The sequence below is a fragment of the Chinchilla lanigera genome, unplaced genomic scaffold, assembly GCF_000276665.1.
Source record: "Chinchilla lanigera isolate Chin_1 unplaced genomic scaffold, ChiLan1.0 scaffold00006, whole genome shotgun sequence".
In the NCBI taxonomy this organism is placed as follows: Eukaryota; Metazoa; Chordata; class Mammalia; order Rodentia; family Chinchillidae; genus Chinchilla; species Chinchilla lanigera.
Genome location: NW_004955407.1, coordinates 25982677 through 25989001, shown reverse-complemented (window position 1 = coordinate 25989001; position 6325 = coordinate 25982677). Strand labels below are relative to the sequence as shown.

The 6325-nt window shown below is 39.4% G+C and overlaps 1 long non-coding RNA gene across 2 annotated transcripts; it reads left to right on the top strand.

The window, feature by feature from the left end:
- Window positions 1-3000: 3000 nt before the first annotated feature.
- Window positions 3001-5641, top strand: LOC102020980. 2 transcript variants are annotated; one of them, XR_001231056.1, is made up of 2 exons: window positions 3001-3171; window positions 5076-5641. It is a non-coding gene; the product is annotated as an uncharacterized LOC102020980 (long non-coding RNA). The 2 variants fall into 2 exon arrangements; XR_001231055.1 differs by having other exon boundaries at window positions 5019-5641.
- Window positions 5642-6325: the final 684 nt, after the last annotated feature.

Below are 6325 nucleotides of genomic sequence, written 5' to 3'. Positions count from 1 at the left end.
CTTGTATTTTGCTTGTCATTTTGAAACTCTTATCTGCTCTAGGATGTTGTTGCAATAGTTGTTCACTCTCCTGCTTTGTCAGTGTTCCTTTGTTATTGAATTATTCCCCTTGTATCTGATTATATGGTAATTCTAAAAAAAAAATGCCACCTCTTGGTAGTCTGCTTTAGGTACTACACAATTTCTTTGCCCCTTTACAGCAAAACATCCTTAAGAGAATATTCTTACTCACTCAAATTCATCTCCATACTTCTTTCTTAAACCCATTTCAATCATACTTCCATCCCTGCCCCTCCTCGAACCTACTTTGGTGATCAGTATTACTCTATCACTAAATCTGATGAGGTCCTTATCTTACTTTATATATCTGGAGCATTTACCCTAGCAATCATTCTTTTTCCATGAAATATATTCTTGCTATGTCTTCTCTGAAATCATTCTTTCATTCCCTCCCTACTGCACCTGCTGTTCCTTCTTTGCTTGATTTTCTTCATTACTGCTTATCCTACCAACCTCAAACCTTCCAAGGACCCTCCATATCACGTGTTCTCTTTTTGTTTTCTTTATACAGTATGTGAGCTCTCTCAGTGTAGCTATATCCTTGCCCTGACCACTCCTTTGAATTCTAAATTAATATATGCAACAGGATCTCAAACTCAAAGATGAGTAAGCACTGCAGATCTACCATGACCAAGTTAAACTTCGACCTCCCCACTAAAAACTGCTATTCCTACAGTCTTAGCCATCTTGATGAATTACCATTTTTCCAGTTGCCGTAATCAAATGCTTTGGGTTATTGTCAGCTCCTTAATTATTTTTACTCTCATTCATCACAGTTCCAATTTATCCAACAATCTTTTGTGCACGAACTTGAAATTATATTCCAAAGCTTTTCTGTTCTCATCACTTCCTACCTTCGTGTAAATGTTGGCAACACCCTCCTATTGGTTTTTCTTCTCTCCGTGCCACCCTGTGGACTACTTTCAATACAGATGCTAAAGTGACCTCTTTAAAATATCAGCCAAATTATGCCCTGCATCTGCTCAAAAACCCCAATGGCTCACACTCTGTTCAAAATACTTGAAATGACTTTCAAAGACACAGACAGTATGGTCTTTTCATCTCTGTGGTAGCTTACAAGAGCTGCTACAACACAATGCCACAGACCAGGTGAACTGCACAAGGGTGAGTTGTTTTCACACAGTTCTGTTACCTGGAAGTCCAAGATCAAATCATTAGCAGGGTTAGTGTCTTCTGGAACCTGTCTCTTTGCCTTGTAAGTGGTTGCCTTGTCCTCTATCTTTATGTGGTCCTCCGTGCATACACATCTGTGTCTAAGTTTCTCTTCTTACAAGACAGCAGTTATATTAGATTAAGGCCTAAGGATCTAATGATCATTAAGATCTTGTTTTAATTTTATTACTATTTTTAAGATCCTTTTGCCAAACACCAGCACCTTCTGCAATTTAGGGGTCCTGTGTATACATTCTCAGGGGAGAGAGTTTATCCCATAACCTTCCCAGCATCATCCCTTACCATTATCCCCCCATTCCTTCCACTGGAACCTCTACAGTGGTCTTGTTCAAACATATCAGACTCATTTTTATTCTCAAATCTTCTCACCCCAATAGCTGAAAGTCCTCCTCCCTCATTTCTTTTCTATGTTTGTTTAAAGGTCATTTCACTGGTGACTTCTTCACTAATCACCCTAAGTACAGCACCAAGCCTTCAAACCCCTGAGCATACACATATTCTCCATCTCCCTTTGCTGTGCTTAAGCTTCCTCTGTAGGCTGTATTATTATATACCACACTCTATTTTCTTATTTACTTTTTAAAATGTATGCAGTAAAATACACATATGGGTATGGGGGGAAAATACACATATATACACAAGATAACTAGTATAATTATACTACTAATTTGTATTAGATCATTGAAAGGAACAATTTGTGCTTATATTGTTTGATCAGTTTTGCATGCCTATATCTTGAAATCTGAGCAGGTACTTTGAAGTTAACAGTATGAAATATAATGACCATTGTTAATTTCCTATCATCTTGTTTTGAAATTCTGTATCATTGCTTTTATTTTTTTTTTCTCTTCTGAAAAAAAGAATACTGCAAAAGAGACACCTGCCTTCATGGGGAAATCAAAGAAGTGATTCTTTCTTTCTTTCTTTCTTTCTTTCTTTCTTTCTTTCTTTCTTTCTTTCGACAGGGTTTTGCTATGTAGTTTAGTGTCACTATGTAGCCCAGGTTGGCCTCAGCCGCCCAAGAGTGAGTATAGTATTATAGGCATGTGCCACCACACCCAGAAAACAAGTGATTTTTTTTTTTTTTTTTTTTTTTTTTTTTGAGACAGGCTCTCCCAATGCAGTTCAGGCTGGCCATGAGCTCACTTTGTAACACAGGCTGGTCTTGAACTTGCAACAGTCCTCCTACTACAGGAGTGCAGCCACCATGCCTGGCGAGATATTTCTTTATTTATTGTTTTTTGTCTTTTTGAGACAAGGTCTTGCTATGCAGTTCAGGCTGGCCTTGAGCTCACTTTATAGCCCAGGCTGGCCTCAAACTTGCAGTGATCCCCCTGCCTCAGCCTCCCGAGTGCTGGGATTACAGGTATGCACCACCATGCCCGGTTTAACAATTGACTTCTGAGTTGAGTTAGAAATTCAAGATTCTGGAGACATAACCCAACTTTAGATGAAGACAGATATCAAAGTTTCACAAAGTATGGTTAGTGTTAGTGTCTCATTATTTTCTTGACTCCGTGAGGATACCAGACCCAGGAAACACTCGATGAAATGAGATCAAAAATCAGGGAGACTAGGCCAAGATTTGCCAATAAACGCTCGGGATCATACGCAAGTTCCCACACTTTTCTGGGTCTCTAGTAAGTCCTTATCAAACGAAACCATTGGGCAAAATGACCACTCCATTCTCATGAGTTCCAGACATTCTAATTCTAGATTCTTTCTGAACTCACAGACACCAGAAAAGGTGTTAAAGAAAGGGCCCAGATATTTGCAGAGTATGTAAGGGGGGGGGGGAGGAGATGCTCTGATACGTTCAGAATAAAGGAAAATCACGTTAAATCCTTATGTACCCCAGGAGTTCAAAAATAAGAGGAAAAAATCTTCTGTGCCTGGTGTCCAACAACTTCTCATCAGGTGGGTAAAAGATGAGTGAGCTCTGAGCTTGCAAATTCAGGTTGAAACTGCTATTTATTCAGATAGAGTTATTATGACCCGGGATGGCAACTGTTTCTCCCTCCCAAGGGACCAGTAAAGACCTAAGTACTGCTGTGCGGCGGCTCATGGAGAATAAATCTTACACAGAGTGATTATCACTGAAGACCAGTATCGAAAACAAGTAGGCCCACGAGTGAACACATATCACTGCGCCTGCCTGAGCTTCTTAGTTTGGGTTGATAAAATATCTTTCATGAGTATTTTCTATGTGTTAAGTTACTGAGACCAGTATGATAACATTAAAGACTTGAGTTATTTCAGCATAGTTTCCACTAGTTGGCCTTTTTCTGGGAGTGTCCTGCATATGGCTTTGTGGGTTGTTTAGAAATCTGGGTTAGAAAAGTACAAATGTTGATAGGATCTAATTTTTTAAAAAAATTCCTAGTTCATACAATGTAATTGAGACTCACATGGTACAACTGACATAGCTATGACTTGTTTTCTTATATAGGTAAAAAAAAATAGTATTATATCTGATATTTCCTAGGATTTAAAAAGTGGCACATGCTAGGGCTTTAGAATTATTGTTTAGTTTATTTTCCATTTTCCTGGGATTTTTCCACCTTCTTTTTACTAGTACCTCTTACTAGGCTTTAGAAACACACCAGAACAAGGTGGCTCTTTGGACCCTTGGCCCTTCAAGGTTTAGATAACAGAATCTGTTTTCCCCAGCAGTTGGAAAATAGAAATAGCAACATTGCTTTTCAGGCCTGGCTCCTTATTTTTCTTTCTGTTACAATAACAAGCACTGACAGGGCCACTTGACACCATTAGTGGTAAATGAATTTTTCAATAAGGACTAACACAGAAAAGCCATGGAAATTCAGATTTATTTTTTGACCCAGAGAGTTCTATATCTCCTGATGCCCTTGCTCTCCATGTATACTTTATGAGAAATTTCAGCAAAGGTGCTTCTCCAAATTAATCCCACAGCTGCCTCCTTCAATCCTTCCCGCTGGATCCCCTCACCTGTCTTCACAGGGGTCCTGACCACTTCCTGAGGGCGGCTCCCTAGATAATTAAAGACACCACAGTGAGCTCAAATCTTATCCTGGGGCTTATCTTTGTAAAGTTAACGAACACAGCCTTCTTTTCTAGTATGAAATTTTAAAAAGAAGTGATCTCAAATGTGAATTGGATTCTAGCCCATGTCTTCCCCACGCTGAGAAGAAGCTGGTCATACACTTGCACATTTGTATAATAAATATTCAGAGACTCTAATCCAGTATCTTTCATAGAGCACTCATTTTAACTCCTACTTTAAACTTTCAAAAAGCTTTTTATGGCAGCCTATGCCCTACTTTAAAATGTCTGTCAGCCTAATATTCCTACTTTCCTCCTTTGTTACTTTATTTTCAAGGTCACGTGTAGAAACACCATCCACTGTAAAGAACTCATTTGCTTTGACAAAAATGTACATTACAAGCCTTTATTTCTGCAAAGGCCTAAAACTCCAAGCATCATACAAAAACAAAACTCAGGAAAGGGGAATATGCTTCATACTGGGGTTGCCCTATTTAGAATTCAAAATACATTTTTGAATTTTAAAGTATGGTAGTTATTCTAGGATATTTGTTTAATTTTATTTAGCTGTCTTAGACTTATTTGGTTACAGAACTCTATTTATGTATGTATTTAACACCTTGTAACACACTGGTCCCGTCACGACATAGCCAGGGACCACCACAGCGTAGGTAACAAGTAGAATCCTGGGCCCTTACCTGCTACTCATTGAAATCATGACTTTGTGTTTTCTTCTGGGACAGTCAGGGACTGAAGAGCCATTTTTGCTATGAACCGTGACTCTTCATTTGTACCTACAGATGACCAAAAGGTAACTGAGAACAGAACAAAACTTGAGCTTCACTTTGTATCCTTTGTTGCTGTAAATCTTGGGCGAGGTCTCTTCTCAGCTCTGCATGAATGTATGCTGATTAGTTAGAGAATATCTGCTTAGGAGCTGGCTGGACAAGGTTGGTTGGCTCTGAAATTATGTGATCTCATCTCCTGTCAAGACCCAGGACATCAACATAAGAAGTTTACTGGAACATTCTGCTGCACCCAGAGGTCTCTGGCCATTGTCTTGAATGTGTGATCACCTGGGCTGGACCCCAGCAAAGGTGGAGCCCACAGGACTGAGACCAACATGGACAGAGGCAACCCTTCTCTAGGACTGAAACCATCTCTCAGCTGTACAGATTCTAGAACTCTGATACCAGTACTGAGATAATGATCAACTAGACCTCAGCTCACCAGTTGTTCCTAAAAGCCAGCCTCCCACCTTCCCAGGTAGGCCAGTCTGAACCCCTCTGTGAGTGTATTTTCTCCAGCTACCTAAGCTGGAGTCCTTTCCTATCTTCCCTGTAACTTTTCAATTAAAGCTTTGCCTGTAAACTTGTGCTTTAGTTTTAATTTCCATTTCTACTAAAGCAAGGGCCCATGTTGGCCAGCAACAATACTACAAAACCATGGTTCCAAATTACACGATTTGAAAACTGTGTGAGCAAATGTTACTCTTCATTTCTCAAAATGTATTATTCCAATGAACTTACTCACTGAAAAATAACCTTGATATGGAAACGGAATGCAGTTCTTTCTCACATGGTGAGACGCTTAACATTACGTGTCAGTCTGAGTAGGTTAAGGGGATGCCCAGACAGCTGGTAAAACATTGTCTAGGTGCATCTGGATGTTTTTGGAAGAGACTAACATTTGGATCACAGGCTTGGCAGAGAAGATTGTTCTTATCAGTGTGGGTGGACATTATTAAATCACCCAAGGATGGAAAAGGACAATAAGGCACAGACAAGCAAATTTATTCCTTTCTGAAACTGAGATATCATCATCTATTCTTGGATATCAGAGCTCCAGTTTCTCAAGCTTCAGATTCTAGGACTTTAATCAGTGACCACCCAGTTCTTAGGTATTTGGACTCAGAATTACACCACTGGTTTTCAGAGGTCTCCAACTTACAGAAAGCAGATTGGGACTTCTGGGCCTCCATAATCTCAAGAGTCAATTCTTGTAATAAATCCATATATATTTTTTCCTGCTTGTTCTGTTTCTCTGAAAA